This window comes from Netta rufina (genome assembly GCF_964035555.1).
Source record: "Netta rufina genome assembly, chromosome: 3".
Classification (NCBI taxonomy): Eukaryota; Metazoa; Chordata; class Aves; order Anseriformes; family Anatidae; genus Netta; species Netta rufina.
Window position 1 is genome coordinate 83,162,392 of NC_140125.1, and position 20,756 is coordinate 83,183,147.

General features: G+C 37.9%; 1 protein-coding gene across 4 annotated transcripts in view; it reads right to left on the reverse strand.

Annotated features, from left to right (window-relative positions):
* Positions 1 to 20,756, reverse strand: part of EPB41L2 (erythrocyte membrane protein band 4.1 like 2) — a 112,064-nt gene that overhangs the window by 85,272 nt on the left and 6,036 nt on the right. For 3 of the 4 annotated variants that reach the window (XM_084284681.1, XM_084284680.1, XM_084284678.1), the window contains exon 3: positions 9,421 to 9,494. The exons of the other annotated variant lie outside the window; for it this stretch is intronic. The gene's annotated coding sequence lies outside the window, so the exon portion shown is untranslated. The remainder of the gene's footprint in view (positions 1 to 9,420; positions 9,495 to 20,756) is intronic. 4 annotated transcript variants of the gene reach the window in all.

A 20,756-nucleotide genomic window follows, 5' to 3' on the forward strand; every position in this document is an offset into this window, starting at 1 on the left:
TTTTCCATGCAACACATGATTGAGATTTTGGGCCATTTTCCAAGAAGAAGATGAAAAAACAAACTCACCTTACAATGGCACTTGCAAAGATCTTGAAACAGGTGATGTGCTTACTTAAATAATTGATGACCCAGGAACTTATTCAAACTCCAAGAGGTAACAATTTAAACATCCTTACTCTCACCAAAACTGAAACCAGCCCTCTGTCAACTTCCACTGCTGTCACTACTGCTCAGCATCTCCTGCATGCATCGTTTTACTTTCAGAATAGGAACACAAAAACACAATGTACTTTCTCTGCTGCTTTGAACAGACAACTTTATTTGTAGCCACTCAAAGAATGTGTTCTGCAATCTTTCATAATTTAATCACTGTCAGTCATAATAGGCTATTGTGAAAAAATAATCCACTCATTTATTTTATCATCAGTGCACTCAGGCATGGTCAATTTATGAGCAACAGTCACATGCATCAGCCACGAGAGATCCATTACAGAGCTGCTGGAAAGTTTGTTCACAAGCAAGTTGCTTTACTCCCATCATCCACAGGCTGAATCTAGAAGTCTCTCAGTCTTTCATGTCATTCTCACAGTAGAAATAAAGGAAGGCCTTTAAGCCACAGTCCTACTGTTCAACACATGCTTACACAGACAGTAGGCTAATTACAACTTCAAGTTTTAACATCAAATTACAGTTACAATTATTGTTACTATATCCTTCAAATCATGTGCTAATGGAAGAAAGTGTCATCTTGGTATCTCCATAGTAACTCACAGGACACAGGTTATCCAATCCAAGCAGCACAGCTATTCATTGAGACACCGAAAGCATAGCTGTCATTGGAAATGTAGGAGTTGTTTGGAAAAGCTGAAGCTACAGTAAGGCTTGGAGCTGTAAGGCTATGTAACTGTCAGAAGGTGACAAAGAGCAAGCCGGACAGGTACACGTGCGTGCACTTAACAAGCCCTACCTACACAATCAAGTTAAGGAAATCATGCGAGCAGTATCAATAGTGGCTATGACATAGTACTAAGCGAACCAGACTTTGCTAATCCAAAAATCAACTTCATGTATGAGTAGATGCCAACAGACTGAAGATTTCTGTAAGATACATACACAACAGAAATGTGCACGCACTTTTTAATTAAAACGTGTGTTTGCACACACACGTATGTATATTATAGTGCTGTCTCATCCAGCCCATGGTTACACAGGAAATACCCTCCTACATGAGATTTCATAAAAATTCCTATTTTAGCAAAGATTAGACAGGAAGTCGTTCAGACTATCATAAATCCTTGAACTCTGTAGGAATTTTCATCTGATAATTGCTGAAGAAAAGTAATACTTCACATACAGTAAATCGTTGAATCCTGCCTCTTTTTGTGCATGCAAAACACCTGTACAATACATTACTCCTTGCAGTTAAAAAAAAAAAAAAAAAAAAGGATAAAAAAGCTCTAACTTCCAGCATTAACATTTTCAGTCAGGACATGCAGCTAAATCTAGAAGTGGTCTGCCACTAAGTTCAAAAAAAATCTAAGTGAAGAGCACTCAGCCACTGAGGATCCTTGGCAAGCTACAGAACAAACCCATCCATCCTCCTGGCAGCGCTTTGATGCTATAGGGTACAGCACAACACAGAATTTCTAGGTTGGAAGAGACCTCAAGGTCATCGAGTCCAACCTCCAACCTAACGCTAACAGCCCTCCACTAAACCATATCCCTAAGCTCTACATCTAAACGTCTTTTGAAGACTTCCAGGGATGGTGACTCCACCACTTCCCTGGGCAGCCTGTTCCAATGTCTAACAACCCTTTCAGTGAAGAAGTTCTTCCTAACATCTAACCTAAAACTCCCCTGGCTCAACTTAAGCCCATTCCCCCTCGTCCTGTCACCAGGCACGTGGGAGAACAGGCCAACCCCCACCTCACTACAGCCTCCCTTGAGGTACCTAAAAAGAGCGATAAGGTCACCCCTGAGCCTCCTCTTCTCCAGGCTGAACAAGCCCAGCTCCCTCAGCCGCTCCTCGTAGGACTTGTTCTCCAGGCCCCTCACCAGCTTCGTCGCCCTTCTCTGCACCCGCTCAAGCACCTCGATGTCCTTCTTGTAGCGAGGGGCCCAAAACTGAACACAGTACTCGAGGTGCGGCCTCACCAGAGCTGAGTACAGGGGGATGATCACCTCCCTCGCCCTGCTGGTCACGCTGTTCCTGATACAAGCCAGGATGCCGTTGGCCTTCTTGGCCACCTGAGCACACTGCTGGCCCATATTCAGCTGACTATCCACCATCACTCCCAGGTCCTTCTCCGCCTGGCAGCTCTCCAACCATTCCTCTCCCAGTCTGTAGCTCTGCTTGGGGTTATTGCGCCCCAGGTGCAGGACCCGGCACTTGGCCTTGTTGAACTTCATGCAGTTGACCTCAGCCCATCGGTGCAGCCTATCCAGATCCTCCTGCAGAGCTTTCCTACCCTCAAGCAGATCGACACACGCACCTAACTTGGTGTCATCTGCGAACTTACTGAGGGTGCACTCGGTGCCCTCGTCCAGATCATCGATGAAGATATTAAAGAGGACCGCCATTTGCCGAGGCGATCGGCTCCGGGGCAGACGCGTTCTGCAGCGGAGCGGGGGATCGGGCCAGGCAGGGCTAATTTTTTCCGGCATCGAGCCTACTGGAGGGAGCCGCCAGGACAGAGACATGGCAAATTTCACTGCACATTCTGCCAAAGCCCCACATATTTCTGTGGAGAAAAATTGCAGATGCTAACAATTTGGAATGCTCTCTGGTTTGTATTAAGCTTTATTCTACAATTTACTGGACAAAAACAGCAATGCAATTCTCACAACGCACAGAATGTGGCCAGAAAATATTCCCGGACAAATCTTTAGTCCAATAAGGTGAAAATATGAGTTAGAGTATAATTAATACTCCAAGAGGAGGCTTAATACAACACGATCCAGTTAATTAGTAGGCCTAACATACAGGGCAGCTGTTGTCTTGGAGTAGAGTTGTGGCTACGTGAAGAAAACCTGCTTTGAATGTAGCAACTTTCACAATGAAAGTTAATCAGTGGCTTCCACAATAAATTCAGTGTACCTGACATGTCTAACAAAGTATATATGCATAAAAACTGGTATCAATAGCATCATGCCAATTCTCCCATTTTACATTTAATTCATCCTCTAGACATGTTCAGTATCATGAAATATGACTTTTTCCCATTAACTGAAAATTACATACTTCCTTTTTTTCCAAGTGAAAAAGACTGACAAAGCAAAAAGATGGGTATAACTACAAATCACCATAATGTCCGATCTTTAGGTGTCAAAATTTTAATGCAATAGAGCAGTTACACCACTATATGAAGTCACTTGAATTCAAGCCGATACTTTACAGGAAACCTTTTCAGGCTTCAAAGGTTACTACTGACTCCTTTGGAAAGTTCAACAATGAGAAGTAATTTTTCAAGCAGTATTCAATTTTAAAGTCTGCTGAGAACTCAGAAAAGGCTGAGAACAAAAGCTGGAATTTACTATCCAATTAGGTCAGACACACTAGTGCCTCAATAACCCAACACTAGCAAATACACTAAGCCTTTGCTATGGCTAGAGCCTCTAATTCAGAAACATTTGAGACTCATGAACTGAAAGAGCAGTTCTGCCACTTGTAGACTAATAGATGGAAGTTTTGAACAGGACAAAGCAATGCAAAGAAAGCCAGACAAATAAAATCAAGCAGCAATAATCCACAAAACTAAGCTATCAGATTTATCTACAAAAACAGAGCCTCTAATAAAAATAGAATAATCCTTCGTTTTGCACCCTTGCAAAAGATCCCTGATCTAGAAATGGTTTTATGTTGGAAAGAAATACCAGCAATGAGTCTTTATACCTCACTATATACCCCTTATACAGATGTTAAATATATATTATCTATAAATTACCACAAAATGGCAGTTTTGACTTCTACAGATTTCTCAGGTTACAGAATTAAATCCTAATTTTAACGTTGTTCTTCAGAAATGTCTTGCACTCAAGCCTACAGAGAAACATTCTTATAAGAACAGAAGTCTAACTCCACTGTACTGCTTGAGCAGCAACATGGTCACAGCCATGCATCTTCTGGGAGCCAAGGAGTTTGAATGTATCTGAATCTTTCTGAATGTATTATTTACCATGCTATCAGAGGGTCAAACACAGCCATCTGAATCCCAGCTAGTCACAGGGCATCACAGCATCACCCTGATACTCAGCAGTAGCAGAGTGGGTCCATGAGGATCCACTGCACTCAGCACTCTCCCACCCATTTGGCACTGCTGAAGCCTCCCTCTCCCTCTGAGAAGGGATGTGCAACTCCTAGATTCTCAGCCATACAGAGGTTTTGGTGTGAACTCAAAGGGCACAGAAGTGTACTGCTGCTTCAACAGCAGTGCTACTTTAAGGTGGTCCTAGACAACTATAAACAATTCTGGTTTTACCTGTTGGACACTGAAATGGGTCTGTTCTATTTAACATACCGCGTAGTTCTGAAATTTTCAAAATAACTGAAGGAATACTGACAGTAAAGGAAAGAAAATAATTTGACTAGAACTTCGTTTTCACAAATGAGAGTCTCCTATTCTACTTTTCAAAATTCTAATTGACCAGTGCAATGCAAACATTTGCATTGGACTCCACAAGGCAGTGAAAAAGTTATTCCACGGAAGTAAATTACTCAAGGAAATGGTATTCTACCTTGGATCACACAGCACCTTACTTCACAGAGACCAAATCTGCAATATCCCTAACCTTAGTCTGCCTTTTTAATATACTGTCAGTATATAATTAAAGTTTGAGATATGCGGTATGGCTAAAAGTGAGAATTTTTTTATGGCACCACATGCATGAAACGGGATGCATTTGATCACTTTTGACTGTATTGTCAGGGCCACCTCAAGGTTTACATCCTAGTAATACATCATGCACAAAAAATACTAATAAGTTCTCTTCAAATGGTTGAACTATAGAACAAGTAGAAAACTGTTTTTTAAAGATGAACATTTAGGGCCTCAAGCAATACTAGGAAAACTGCAAATTTGATGAGTGGAATTTTTAGTAGTAAAAGGTTTTCCTGTTATTGAGATACATCCATCTTCATTCTGGTATTAAACAAGTTATTTTGCTTCATTAAATAAGTTATTTTGCTTCCACAGTTTTTTCAAAGAGTTCCATGCTAGTTAACATATTTGATTTATAAAGTATTTGTTGAAGGAGGATTTTCCAGAATACTGTTTTCTGCACAGTGGATTTACTGGTCTGGTTAGTTCATCCGATTCCAACAGCAAGCTAGAGCAGTATCACAGATCAAGCACCACATTTCTCAAATTACCTTAGCGGTACGTTTTGTACACACTATTGAAACAAAGCTTTCAATATTCCTCCAACTTTTTCTCTTATTTCTAGGATTTTGATATACCAAAGAATTAAAAGGAGGCTTATTTAAAGAAAAGTGAGCTTCTCTGAAGAGATGCACGATATCATTACTATAAACATATTTTTCAAAAGCAAATCACAAAGACACTTTCAAATGCAGCTGATACTTAGATTTTCACGATTTGTCTATTAAGAGGCATCAGTCATGTGACTTTGTAAGACCATTAGTGATTCAATTCATTTTCAAGTTCAAGGACAGAACAGCACACAGAGATACGCAGCAGAGGACAGAGAGCAATTTAGGGACTCGGCAGTACTGACAAGATGTAACTTTTTCCAGTCCCATTCATTTGTACCACAGCAACAGCTCTCAGTTCCGTCCTTTCTCCCTTAGTTCAGAAGTCCCAGTGACCTCAAGAGCCTCACTGCACAGTGACTCTTGTCCTGCTGCCTTCATAGTGTGCTCCTGGTTCCTCTGTGCTCCATTTTCCAACCTGTATCAGCCTACCATAAACCTGCCCAGTCTCAACCAGAAACAGATGAGGATACTGCAAGAACCAAGTTTTTCTAGCTTGCCTCTGCCTCTCGCAATTCAGAGCTATTGCAAAGATATGCCACTGCTTAACCCACTGCTATCATAATAAATACAAGTACAGGATGGGGCAAGATGCACAGGCAGAGTGGGGTACAAGCCTCGCTCAGTCGCAGCACCCTGGGCCATTTAAGCAGCCCTCATGCCAAAGCACATCAGGGCCAGAACCTCCACCCAGAGAATCTGCTCCTGTTCTAGGCTGTGACTTCACTGACCTTACGGGCCCTCCAACGTACAAATTAAATGCCAAGATAAAGATGCTCAAGAAAAGCATAAAACAAAGGCAGCCTTGGTCTATACTTTCACTTTTCAAAAAAAAATAAAGTTATTACTTTGCCCACAGTTTTAACATAAGGTAAAAAGAACGAGCAGCTGTCTGACAGACTTCGGTATAGTCATTCTTATCAGCTCTCAGATGAGTTTACTTTAGGCATTTAAGGTAAACTTTACTTTTCACTGAGAGAGGGGAGAAAAGGGAAAAAAGTCAGTACACTACTACTACTGAAAAAAAAAAGTTTGTTTCCAGTTACAGCTAAATTCAATGTGAAGTATCTCACTGGAACCTCCTGAATTGCCTCAGGAGGCATTCCTCCGTGTTTGGCTTGGGATTACTATACAAACCTGCCCTGTAAATTCTTCATCCCTTTACAGCTGTCTGTTTAGAGCTATGCTTCACTTGACTGAATGGCTGCCATCAGCTGCCTGTATTCTACACAGACTCAGGCTACATGTATTTTAAAAGTTATTGTATAACATCTGCACTTTTGACATCTTCAGTATTGCTCTTGGTATCAGCAGTTCTGTAAATTGACAGTCTCCTCAGCCAGAGGCTCATTCTTAAGCGTTTGAAAGCTATTCTCCATAACCTGTCAGTCATTAATAGCTTCACAATTTACACAAAACATTACCTTCATGCACATACTTTTAAAGCACCTGAGTTATTGATAATCATAAGGAAGACAGAAAAATAAACTCTCCCTATTACCATTCACAGTATTCACAAGCACTAGTTTCTCCCAGCCAAAGAAGCTACACAGGATTTATAAACTATCTTAACAGCAACCTGTTGTAGAAATCTACACTCTTATGAACGACTGACTATTAAAGAAATAAAAGAACAACTTTCAAGTGTGCTACAGATCTGTTCCTAACAGGCTACCAGCTTCTTTAGATTGTCACCTGTGTTTCCTCAGGTAAATAACAGGTGCACTAGATATTCTGGACTGAAGACTAAAATATTTGCATGCTATCTAGATGACTAATGTCGTTTTCTAGTAATAAAGCCTATCTTGGTTGTGGATTAACATGAAGATTCAGTGTATGACAGCTTACATTACCCTTACATAGGGTAAACTAAACTGATCGAAACCAAACTCCAAACTAAGGACAGAGGTGACTTAGCACCTGTAGGAAGAAAAGACTTCATATGTTGACTAAAATTCAAAGGCTATTCATTTGACTTGCTATTTATGGTGATTTTAAGGTGTTGACGGCATTTTATATTCTAACATTTCACTCTTAATTGGCATATTCATGTTCTAGGAAGTGTTACCCATTAAATCTGATATCTTCTTCTTTCAACAAAAAAAATAAGAGTACCCTCCCCACTTACTGCTATGGTCAGCTATCATGCCACAAAATCCAGAGGTCAGTATGCAGTATTGCCATTTTTTTCATTTGAGATCAGTAAAAGGAATGTAAAAGACAACTGTATGCCACTTTGGAAAGTGATGTTTTTACAGCCAGCAAGACCACTGTACAAATGAAAATGAACGAGAATGTGGATTTTCCCTTCAAGTAGAAGATCGTAACAGTTTAGTATCACAAAAGGGAGGGAAACAAGAACAAGAGTACTCCCAGTTAAACACTGGTGTCTAGAAACCCAGATAATTCAGAAGATATGAATACCAGGTTTGAGGACAAAACAGGACTTTTTTCCCACTTTCCTAATTAAGAGCACAGGTACTTCAACTAACAACACTGTACACCAGTAAAAATTAAATACTAATAAATTCTACAAGCCAGTAGCTGTCACATTCAGAAGTCTGGTTTATTTCTAGCCTTGCTGGAACTCTACTCAAGATTATTGGAAAGACATATCCAGATATTCAATGGAAACTAAGGAGAATGGTTTATGGCCATGAGTTTAAAAAGAAAAAACGTCTATTTAGTCTGACATTTTGTTTTTGTTTACAGCTTAAAAATAATTGTAAAAAAAATCCTCAGTTACACAACAGAGTAGGAGAAAACACTGAAAGCCTGAAATACGATCATCCCCCCATGAAAATCCATGTGATTTTTTTCTTAAGCATTAGTATAATGAGTGTTTAGTTTTCAAGGATCACCATATCACTTTTAGTTTGTGGAAATGAAAGACTTCATCCTTCTACAAAGGTAAAGAAATACATATATTCAAAGGTATAACTTGAAAATAATTATTGGACAAAGAGGCTACCTAACTTTATCACGTACTTGCAAAAGAAACAAAGTTGCATGACTACAAAAGCTTATTACCACTCATCTAAACAGCCCTAACAGTATGATTTCTTAACTATACAAGGGGGAAAAAACATGTCTGCATATACTTTATAAATTCAACAGTAAAAGCAAAGTATCTGTTTCAATGGTCTTCAAATGCATAAAGACAAAAAGCAAATGCTTTCAAGGTTAAGTATGACAATTATGTCATAGGCAAAGTATTTTCAATTGTAATTGCAAAAACTTATTTTTGTGCCTTGTTAAAGCAACACATTGTTACTTTAATTCAGGACTACCAAGCAGGTGTAAATAGCACTAGTAGATAGGATGGGACTAAATTTCAAACTATGATATCCAACCAATTCAGCATTAGCACCACCTCTAGGGGAAAAAATACAAGAAAATGCTTTCATTCATCTTTTCATTGCAGTGCACATTACTGCACCCATTCTTAACCAAGTTAAAATTTAGCAAATATGGTTTGAATTAAATGAGGAGTGATGTTAGGTTGCTATCTAGTAAGGCTGCCTACATTCATTACTATTTTATATTAAAAAGGGTCTCCTCAGCTGATGCCTAAAATATAATATTTCACATATCAGGTTTAGGGAAAAGACACCTAAACTACTAACTAAAATAGAGAAGGGGCAACATCTGTCTTAGGACATGTGGAGAACAATAATGCCGCAGTCTCTTTTGTAGTAGAAGGGAAGGGAAAGACAGGGAAGGTGTGTATAGCTACAGAAGCTTAAGTGAGAACTGATGCCAAAAGAATTGTAACAAGCAACCAAGCCTTTTAGTTGTTTTTGCAGATTTAGCCTCTATTGCATTTACAGCATTAAGAAAAAGCCCTTTTCTGCTAATTAATATCAATTTATCAGAATTAACTGTACTACTTGTCTTAACTATATCATAGTAGTGTATTTTTTGTCTTACCTATAACTACAATCTCTTGTGAAATACCAAGTCCTCAGGAATAAGATGCAGGATTCTTGACTCAAGGGAGATACCTAGAGGTAAAGAACAAGTTTTACAAGCTGTGGTACTGGGTTTGGTAATCCACTTCTCATCTCTCTATACAAAGAAACTCTAGGCTTATGAATATCTTCAGAGAGCAGCAAAAACATAGCAATGTTACAAAGTCAATTTTCAGACTTCACAACAGATGAAAAGAAAAAAAAAGACTTCATCTTCACAATGAACTATTCAATCCCTCAACTCTTATAAGATATAAAACACTTTGCATTTAGTAGATATAATTGAGTCTACGGAAGACTATGCAGTTATTTCAAGAGTCTTATTGGCAGCACTTCAGTGCTCCCTCCAAAGAAAAACAAATACATTGTTCTGTTAATCCAATTCTTTTGCATGATGGAAAGTAGCTTCTATGTGCACAGTAATCAGAGTTTTTCCTCCTTGCAGCTACGGTTTTCTTTATTACAAACTTAAAGCAACATTTTGGATCAAAATGCAGACTGACAGGTGTGATAAAATTGAACTAAGAGCACCAACAATTTGTTATTGTCAGGCACTTCACACAGGTATGAAAACTGGAATTTACATGCCAGAAAAAAAGATATAGCACAATATATACCTGATATAAAATTAAGAAGGACATCAGTAGACAAGTTTTCATTTCACTTCAAGATACAGTTCATCCTAAATACCCCCTCATTATTTGAGGAAAATTACTGTCTTTAAATAAAAAATCTGCCTTAAAAACACACCACATTTTAATCGAAAACAGAATACATGCAACTGCTCCATAAAATCCAGTCAAAGGAGCTATTCAAAGTGTTCCTTACACATTTGTCTCCACTACTCCAAACAATCAACCTAAAATATATGTTCCCTTTAATACTAAAGATGTAATCAGACATTTTAAAGCAAGTTTTAAAAAAAGTGTTTAAAACCAGAAGTTGTAAAGATATATGCAGTTCTGTGACCTCACACACTTCATTCCACAGAATGATAAAAATGTGTAAATAGAAAACTGTTGTAAAATTTCAGATGAATTTTATCATAAAATACAGTTCTGTAAATGGAATATTCTTGTAAAACTTCAGTATTCTAGTCCAATGATTTAGAAGAACAAGCTTACTTCTACAGTTTGAGTATCTTATATAACACTTTAGCTACTCAAATATATGAGTTTATATAAAATAAGCTGTCTTTATACCAATTATCCACATAGCTAAAGCCTTATTAAATGTATTTATATTTTGGAGTTTCTAAAAAATTGTGCATAAAAGAGGAATTCAGCTCCCCGAAGACATCCAGTCTTTCCATCAGAAGCTTTCCTAAGCAGGTGTAGCTACTCTCTTCATTTGCTTTTCTTCACACTTCAGAAGTTTTACTTCCTTTAAAATACCTAAGCTATTTTAATAGCATGCTCATCACTATCACACAGTCATAACAGAAAACATAGCTATGCTTGACTGCATTTTCATCCCTGTTCTTGTCAAATGTGATGTCAAGTGGCAGTTATCACTAGGCACCCGGTCACTGAGGACTAAAATTCGTAACACTACATTTGGCCCCATAGAAACCTTAGAAAAAGATTAACCATATGCTTAAAAAATAGAGAATAAGGATCAAGCTTGCATTTGATAAGCAAGGAAAGACTGTGTACAAAGCTTCTGGAATGCTTGGGTGCGCCATGTGCACTCAAACAATGGCTTGTAGAGTATTTTTCAGCTCCAATTTGATTGCAGATCATTGGTTCCATCACAACTAGCTTGGAATGTTCTCAAATTTAGGTAAATATTCACCGGATATTCAACTAGGATGCAGAGCACATGATTGCCACTGTAATCATCTTTTTGCCTTCTCCAGCTATTTGCAACCCTCTTTCCCCATTGCACTAGAAAGGGAAAAGAAGCCAAAGAGACCAAATAATACCCATCCCCATGGAGCTTTCTCCCCTGCTGCAGGCACTGGGATTTATAATCAAAACTGTCTGGGACACAGACCGCTGCTAGTGTTGCCTGCAATGTTGGCAGGCTGTTAAAGTTACAAAGAGAAAAGTATGTGCCAAAATATGTACTCTAGCTTGCCAAACATATAATCCTGATGCAAACTTCCTGATGGGAAAAGGATTTAATAAATATGAGACAATTTCCTTTTCCCTTTGCTTAGGAGCTATCTTCTTTCCCACATGCTTAAAGTCAGAGAAAAAGAAACAGCATAGCTTCCACACTTAGAAGTACCGTTAGTTCTCTGCATGGAGTACTCAGCTTCACTTGATCAATCATATTTCATATTTTCTTACCAATTTGGATGATGACCACCAGGATAGGCTTTGAAACGTAAAGAGTCTGTCTCCCAGTATTCATGAAACACTTGGAAACACACTTGACTGTTAAGTTTGTTTGGTGGATGTGGCCCCAGTTGCTGCCTGGCCCCCTCTACTTTGTGGTCTACTACTAGGCTCTCTCCTGGTCTGAAACAGTAAAGGAATACCGGTGAAGGACTATGGGTTTTGTACTGGAGTCATGGTACTCAAACAGTTGTCCACATACTGAAATATGCTCAGCTTAAGTGTTACTAAGGTAATGATCATGACTGTGTTTTCCCTAACATCCTTCTGCTACTTAACATCTTTTCCTATTTGAAAAGAAAAAAAAAAGGAGGAAATAAGACCTTTTAGTCATTACAAGCTGTCACAGATTTCAGTTGCTAAATAAGATATATTCAGCTGAGTGAACTTAAAAGCTTACAAAAGGATATAGCAAAACAGTTGACGTGTTTTTTGGAACAAAAGTCAACAATGTAGAGTTTGCACAGCAGTGAGATTCTGCCTGACAGCAAAACACAGCTCACAAGTAGTCAGTTTTAGCAAAAGTATTAACCATTCTCGAAGCAAAAGAAAAAAAAACACAAACAATTTAATTGAAAGTAAAAAAAAAAAAAACACAACAAAACCTGCTGAAGTACTTCAGAAATCCCAGCTGAAACTGGAAACATTAACTTCTGTCTTCCAGTCCATAACTGCCTAGTCTAGCAACTGTACTTTACAAACAGAGCTTAAGCTCCACCTGACATCTCCTCAGGACGTATCTGTACAAATAGTGATCAAAGTGAAACAAAACAGACAAAATCTCTTACCTTCGTTTTAGAAACTAAATCACATAACTTTTTACTTTTAACTACGGACTTCGAAATCACACGCTAGATAAATTTTATACGTATGTACAAACATACACATACATACACACACTTAGGGCAAAACCCATTTTCCTTATTGACTCTTTTGACTAATCCTCCCTTACCCTATTGCTACCATCTGAAATACCTTATACAAGCCTGGAAGCTGGACTTTAGAACCAAATATGTACTCTATATTCTTAGGAGGAGTGCCAAAGTAATCACTGGCAAAATATACACGGACCACACATGGCAGAGCATTAAACAAAGTTGTAGGACCCTCTCTCATTCTAACATACACCAATGAATTCACTGTATATTGAATTCTGGCATCATGCACGGTTCACAGGTTCATCCAGTTTTAGGGTCCTCTGTACAGAGGAGACATGGATTTACTGAAGCATGTCCAGCAAAGATACTTAAAGGCCTGCAGCATCTGGCATACGAGGAGAGGTCAAGAAAGGTGCAATTGTTTAGCCTGGGAATGAGACTGTTCAAAGGCTGGGAACCTTACCACAGTGTATTAACACCTGATGGGGGTAGCCAAGAAAACAGTCAGGATCAGTGGTACCTAGTGAAATAGCAATAGTGGGCACAAATCAAAATTCAAGATTCTAAGATTCTACTTAAATAGGGAAGGAGATGAATCCCTCCCCCCCTTTTTTTTTTTGTTTAGAATTCTAAAGGTCAAGCACTGGGAATAGGTTGTCTAGAGAAACTGTGCAGTTTCTATCCTCAGAAACATTTGAAATCTGACTGGACAAGTTTCCATGACCCTACTTTGATACCTTGAACAGGGGGATTGGACAGGATGATCTCCATAGGTCTCTTCCAGCTTCAATGATTCTATAATTTCCTGGCACAAATAAAATAACTGATCTGTTCTCCAAGGGAAGCAGAAAGAATATGTGAAGTTCAGAAACAAAAAAAAATTAGAATCCCTACTTCAAATAAGTTAAGAATCTAATCAAATTAAGACCATGATACCAACCATCATCAGATTGTTTTTCACACAACTAAATTTATTAGAAAGTTGCTGAAAAGAAGTTAGCAGAAACAAATCTAGCAACATAAGCCAACTTTGACATTAGATATTAAATAGATAGGGTCTCTAACCCAGTTTATTCAGCTTGAATGACTCGCAAGTTTTGCCTTCTGGTTTTCTTGTCTCCCTGCCACTGTTACACTCAAGATACAAACTGATTCATGCCTTTAACCCCAAATCTTCTGAACTCAGAAATATACAGACAGCTGACCATAGAAGCAAAAACAAAGGGCTGTGAAGCTCTGACTGCTGCAGGCATTTGAACTGGTACTACAGGAAGATATATAAAAAACAACTGTTCCCCAAATTGACAGTTTGATCATTTTGGTCAAGTATTTGTGATGTTTTTTTTCAAGTACTCCAACTGACTTAGTTCACACCGATTATCAATGTACCTCAAACACTGCAGCTGACAAACCTGAGAAGACAACTTCAGACAGTCCTTCTGGTATTTTAGCAGCAGCAATTCATCAGGTTACAAATAACCCATGGCATCATTTCCCATCCTCACACTATCACAAGGGCAACAGAATTTGTTGCAGTTTACTTTATTGGGCATGGCGACATGTTAGACAGGAAGCAGAGATCATAACCACTGTGCATGGAAACAAGAAAATATCATGTCCTGAATCAAAAGGTGACCTTTACTCACAGCTGGGTACCCCATCTGCATCTAATCTGAGAACAAATGAGCCATTTTAAAGCTGCAATAATAGTTTTGTCTACATGTGAACATACACCTCTGCCTGTGTCCAAAGCACTTCGGTCTCACTTAGAAGACTGACTGACTATACCAACTTTCACCTATCTTTCTCTTGAACATACAAAGTTCAGTAGGCTATGTTAGAGCTGTTTCTATCATAAAACACTTCAGAGGAGTTCATTTGCAGCCTGTATAGAACACATTACTGAATTCATTTTCTTGATTTAAAGGGAGAAGAAACAAAAGAGTAAATCAAGTTACAGTTCTCTTGACTTTCTAAGGGAAAGAGAAAAAAAGGAAAGCGTCTTTGGCATCTTATTACAAGAACTCAGCAGATCTGATTTAGGACTCTCATAATGGCATCTCAACCTTTTCTGAAAGGTCAGGAGATACCTCATATTTAATGACACCCTACTCTCCTAACACTCATGTAAGCTACAGAAAAAAACAAAACAGATATAGTCATAAAACCACTTCAAAATATATCACAAAAACATAACAAAACATATCACAAAATAAAACACCTTCAGAAATCTCTTAATGCTTTCATCTTAGCATTTGGGGGGGAGGAAGAAAGAATCAATTTTCACTACCCTCCCCAAAAGGCTACTTTCTACCTGTCTGCCAACTACTGTATTTCAACATCCTCATGTGAATTGCTGGTAGGGATTTCAGTAAGTCACTAAAACCATTTGATGAAAGAACTTTCTTGAACTGAGAAGTCAAACAGCTGAAACATATGATAAGAAGAGGAAGAAATTAGTTCTAGTTAATATTCCTGCATTTCTTACACATTCTTTAAGTCAGCAGCAACAGTCAGCAAAGACATCAGGATGTCTTAGCTTTATAGACAGAGTTAAATGTTTAACAGTCAAAATACCCTACATAAGAAGAGGAAATAAAACTATCTACAGGAAAAAAAGCATCATCAGATCATACATTGCTTGCTGACTCAACTGTCTTGTGAGCAGAAAACCACAATAATGCAGTCATTGCAGTACATCAGACTGTAAGTCCCTTTGACTTCCAACTTTTTCTGAGTTATGCTATTCAAAAAGTAGCTGCTAGTCATACCTTTGAATATCACTATTTGTGCTATGATGCTAAGCAAACAGCCACAAAGACTACTATCTAAAGACAGAGTTCCAGCTTTTATGCTAGAAGTGGAAAAAGTACAATTAAGTAAAGACTGCAGAACAGAAGACATAAGTGACTAGAGAACAGGGGAGGGAGGCATCATGCAACTTTAGATTCCTCCTATTCCTATCTTCTACCCCAGAAGTTACGCCTTCTTTAATTTGGGAATCAGAAATGGAAAACTAGTGGAAGTCAAAGCTGGGGAGCTTGTATTTGAGTATGCGTTAATTACTTCTTACTATCACCTCTCCCTATGCAGCAGCAAGCTGAGAATTTGAAGACACATTTTGAGGAACCAAACAGAAAGATCAAACTTGCACACTAAAATCTGTAGGAGTGTTTTGAAGAGTAATAGAAAACAAAGCATACAATAGGTTGAAACAAGTAACTACAACCGAATCTTGAGAACTGGATATAGTACACATGCTCTTTTGGTTGAAAAGCACCGAATATCTGAGAAACCTCTATCAGAATATTTTAGCCCTTTGCAGAATTACCAGCCCTTCGGGGTATCAGCATCAAAGGCAGTTTTGTCATGTGAACAACTGCTTACTCTTGAGAAAGAAGCATAGCCTATGGCAGTACTTTTCAAACACAGAGATAGGTCATTAAATGGAAAGGAGGACATACCTCAAATGATAACACATCTCCCTTTCCTCTAGCACAATAAAAGGAATAATTCTTTTCAAAACAAAAGGTGAGAAGCACTAGGTTGGAGCACATTCAGCTTAATTTGATATTACAAAAGAAGAGCCTTTAAATTGTAATCCTGATGATATAAGGCCTATTTTAGATCATCTCATTTGCAGCAATAGTTATGTTGTCCATTCTTAAACAAATAATTCTGAGCTGGCTGTTACAAGTCCAGCTAGAGACCTAAGTGCATTCACCTTCAAATAAAGAAACAAGAAGCCTTTCATACTTGAAGAGTGTAGCACTTAAAAATCCCAGCTGTGGGTCAGGTAACTTTTTACTGCTCTCAGCAGAGACAAAGTTACGCCCACCTTTACATCAGACCACTCTCAATTCACTACAAATGTTTCTTTAGCTAGGACTAGCAGAGAAAAAGCCGTCTTCAATTCTCCAGTAGCTCAGGCCTTTGCAAACAACAGTAGTGTTACTTCAGAGCTAATTCAAGGGGAGAACACAAATGGCAGTGAAGTGGGAAGAACATTATGAAGGCCTTGCACTGAAAGAATGAAGGGGAGAGAAAACAAGGAAATACACCTTTTAAGGATAAATTGAAATGGAGGGGTGAGAAAAGAAATCCAGCTCAAAGGAGTACATCTACTGCTGTAAATAAAAAAAAAAAATCAGCTGCTTTATGCCTTCTGGCTTAACCTCCATACAGACTACAGATACTCATCCTCCTACTTTAAAGGTCTCTCCCTCTTATTTTCAAGGGCCCATGGTAGGACAAACAGTTCAAAACTACCATACCTACCTATGGACACAGATATCACTACTGTAAAAAGCTCAAATTTAGTATTGAGGAAAAAAAATTACATCTGTTAGTAGCCAAACTTGCTGTTCAAATATTTGCACATGCGAGACAGATATGAACAAAGTTTCACAAGAGGCACGCTATTCTTTAAGCTTAACACAGCAGACAAAGGAATAACAAATCGTAGTCAAGAATGTCTCAAGTATCTCCATCTCCAATTCACTCCTACATAGGAGCACACTTTTCCCCTCTGTACCATCACAGTTCATGTATCATCTCAGACTGATAAAGCTCAGCAAAAATATGCTTTAAAAAAATAATCCACGATTCTACTTTACACTACTGAAAAGTAGAAACAATTATAACTAAGCCTTAAAAATCCATGGTAAAACATGGTTGATTTTACATAAATTAGGTAACTGCTAATACTCTAAAAACATTAGGAAACAAGCAACTAAAAAGATGATAGGTAAGATTTCCATTAGAGCAGCATGTTGCTTTTCTAATAAGAATATTTAGTACTTAAGAAGCTTTGCATTGACAGGTAAAATTATTTCATAATTCTGTTTCTCCTACCTTTCACAAAAGAGACATATACTGCAGAACTTTTCAACTTTGTAGAGAAACCAAGCATTGCTCATGTGGGAAAGTTACTCAAATCTTTACAACACCAAGAAACTTGATAAGAGAATTTCCACACGATTACTCAAGTACCAGTGACATTCTTGAGTTGCCAGAGTATCCCCCCATAACTGAATACATTTGGCAAAAACACAAATGCACAAAATCAGACATTTTCGTATCTGTGTAACACTATTAGACAATGAGTCATATCTATCATGGAACATCCTAACAATGCTTCAGTATATAGAAGCCCTCTCCCTCAAATCAAGGTGGCACTTTAATTCCTGGAAGTATCCCATCTGACAGCGGGCTAATGCCATCACAACACAGTGCTGCCCCTGATTCCAACAGATGCTCAGCAGATATAGACTGTGAGGTAACTGGATCAAACATTATTGAGGAAGAACCTGAAACTAGTTAACAGAAGCTGTCTTCTCAATAATAATAATAAAGAACTCCATACCCAAGAAAAACTTTGTTTCCCCAAGTAAAAGGGATATTCTTTATTGCAGTTTATACTGGAAACGAGGGTGAGGTAAGAACAAACAAGATTTAACAAGCTGCAGAAAACATGGGCAATAAAGTACTACCTAACACAAAGTTTAGTTCAAAAGGCAGATAAAGCAGTATGTTCCTCTAAATAAAATCTAGGTGCCTACTGCTCTAAGTTACAGCTCAACTAATTACCTATTAAAATAATCCAGGGACACTAAAATTTAAAAGAAAATACATTTTCTACTAGTAAGTTCTCTGAAAGAGGCAAACTAATTCAAAGTGAATTCATAGTGAAATAGAGAACTTCCAAGAACACACACAGCAGAGGCCATTAAAAAACAAGCAAAATGCACATTGAAGAATACAATGAATCCTTAATGTAAATATAAATATTTATGTATTTAGTAAAGTTAGAAACAATAAAACAACACATGAGGACATCAATATGTTTCTCAGTACTGCCTTAAACCATCTTGTGATGGTTAAAACAAAGCATTTTGCCTATTATAAAAATTGGAATAACTTCTTCATATACTGTGCAGTGACACACGAATACTTGAGCCCTGCTCCAACTTTTATCATTGCTCAAAATACTGCAACTCCAGCTTTCAAGTGATAGCTCATCAAAAGCACAGTCTAATATTGAAAGAATACAGTCAGAGCAAGGAATTGACCTCCAACATGAACATGCAAAGTATTAAAAAAGTCTGTATAAAGCCTCCTATTTATCTTCTATAAAAAGTTTTTAAATCAACACTAACTTCACACCAACCAGACTACCTGTAAGTTCTTGAATACAAGCATCTCTTCTAATAACAAACCATGAAATATGCAATAATATACAATCCCTTAACCAAATTACTTTTGTTAGATGCCTGTTCACTCTGAAATGCAAGTAATTTGTCTACCCTACATCTAGATGACAACTCTTTCCACTACAGTTTTTCCTCGAATGACCAACAACTTCCTGAAACCCTGAGCCCTGATATTTCTTGCAAAGTTTAAAAAAGTGAATCTCAAGAACAGCATCTGCTAGAAGCCAGTAGCCAAGAACAGCTCTAGCCATCACTTAACTCTACAGTGCTGACTGCTCCAGATGAAGCTGTTTTTTGGTTTTTTTTTTTTTTTGGTTGCTTGGTGTTTTTGTTTTTTAAAGAAAAAAAGTTGCATTGAATAAGATCTCCAAGAACATGTATATTAGGTTCTTTTAATTTGACTTGCTATCATAACTATACGATCATTTTACCAACACATACCTACAGACATGCTTCCTGAGTTATCTGAAACAAAGCTTCAGTCAGGAAAAAAAAAAAATAAAGATCAGCTGATAAGACAGCATTCTTCCCCCTCAAAAAGCCTCTGCTTTTACCTTCTTTACATAACCAAAGGTCAGAATATATGCACAGAATACACACAAAACAGAACTCCATGATACATATGGAGACCAGAAGTAATGCACGCTCTGGCATCCTATTGTATCAGAGCTAGAATTGCACGAACTTTTCCTTCAGAAAGATTTGTCCCACATTTAATACCTAGTCTCTATTTGAGACTGAAGTTTTCTGTCAGGATAACTGAGCTTGCATGGTCTAAGGATGAAAGTAAAACGTGGGGTTATGTATCTCTTGCTATAAGAAGTGCATGGGTTTACAGGAGTGCAGTGGTAAATACCTTTCTGGCTTCAGCCCCACCAGATCATCCAATTCAAGAAGCTGAAAGTTGTATCTGTTATATATGGCTGCTTAAAACTTGCTTAATTCAATACATCATATGCATACTCTCCCCAAGTCAGAGCACTGTGGTTTACTAACATGTTTCATTTTAAGATTTCATTTTGTATTTGGATGAAGTTTTTGAACACAAATCCATAACACTAAGTCATTTTACAGAGCATTTTTATGGAAAACACACCTTTTTTTCCAAGCATTTTCTCATCTACAACACAGGATTGAAGTGCTCCCAGGTTCACTTCTGTAGAGTTTCATTGTTGCTACAGTGCAAGAACAAAGTGCTGGTAATACTGTAAACTCCTCCCTACCCCCAATATTTTCTCACAAGTATTCAGTCTGTATTTTAGGTCATTATTCCATTCTGAAGTTATCCCATGGAAGTTAAATCATACAATGGCCACCATTGGAAGAGACCTTAAAAATTATCTAACTTCAACCCCTCTGCTATAAACTGGGATGCCACACACTAGATCAAGTTAGCCAAAGGTCAACATGAATAAATGCCATAAATAACATCTGAGTTTCTGGGATGGTACTACACTAAGATCAAACGTAACAAAAAATGTTTTAATATGGCTAGATGTTTATTTCACCTTTTCTCCTGAAAAGAATTACTAGGTGAAGACTGAGTATGGATTTCAGTCTCAGAAGCGTGCATCTTCCTTCAATTAAAAAAAGCGCCAATGTTTGAACAAATTTGGGGAAAAAAGTTAGAGTACATCATACTCATCAAAAAAAGTACATCATACTCAGGCACGAGGAAAGAAAAGTAACAGCAAACCATCAGTGTACAGTTCTTAAACACCTCCATAAACATTAGCTGCTTTCTGTAAAACACATCCTTAAGCAAAGAACAAATAGCGTGAAAGTAAGTCCAACAGCTTTAGTTAATTAGCATGAGATCCACAAGAGGTTTAATACTATTTTTAATATTAAACACTTGCAATA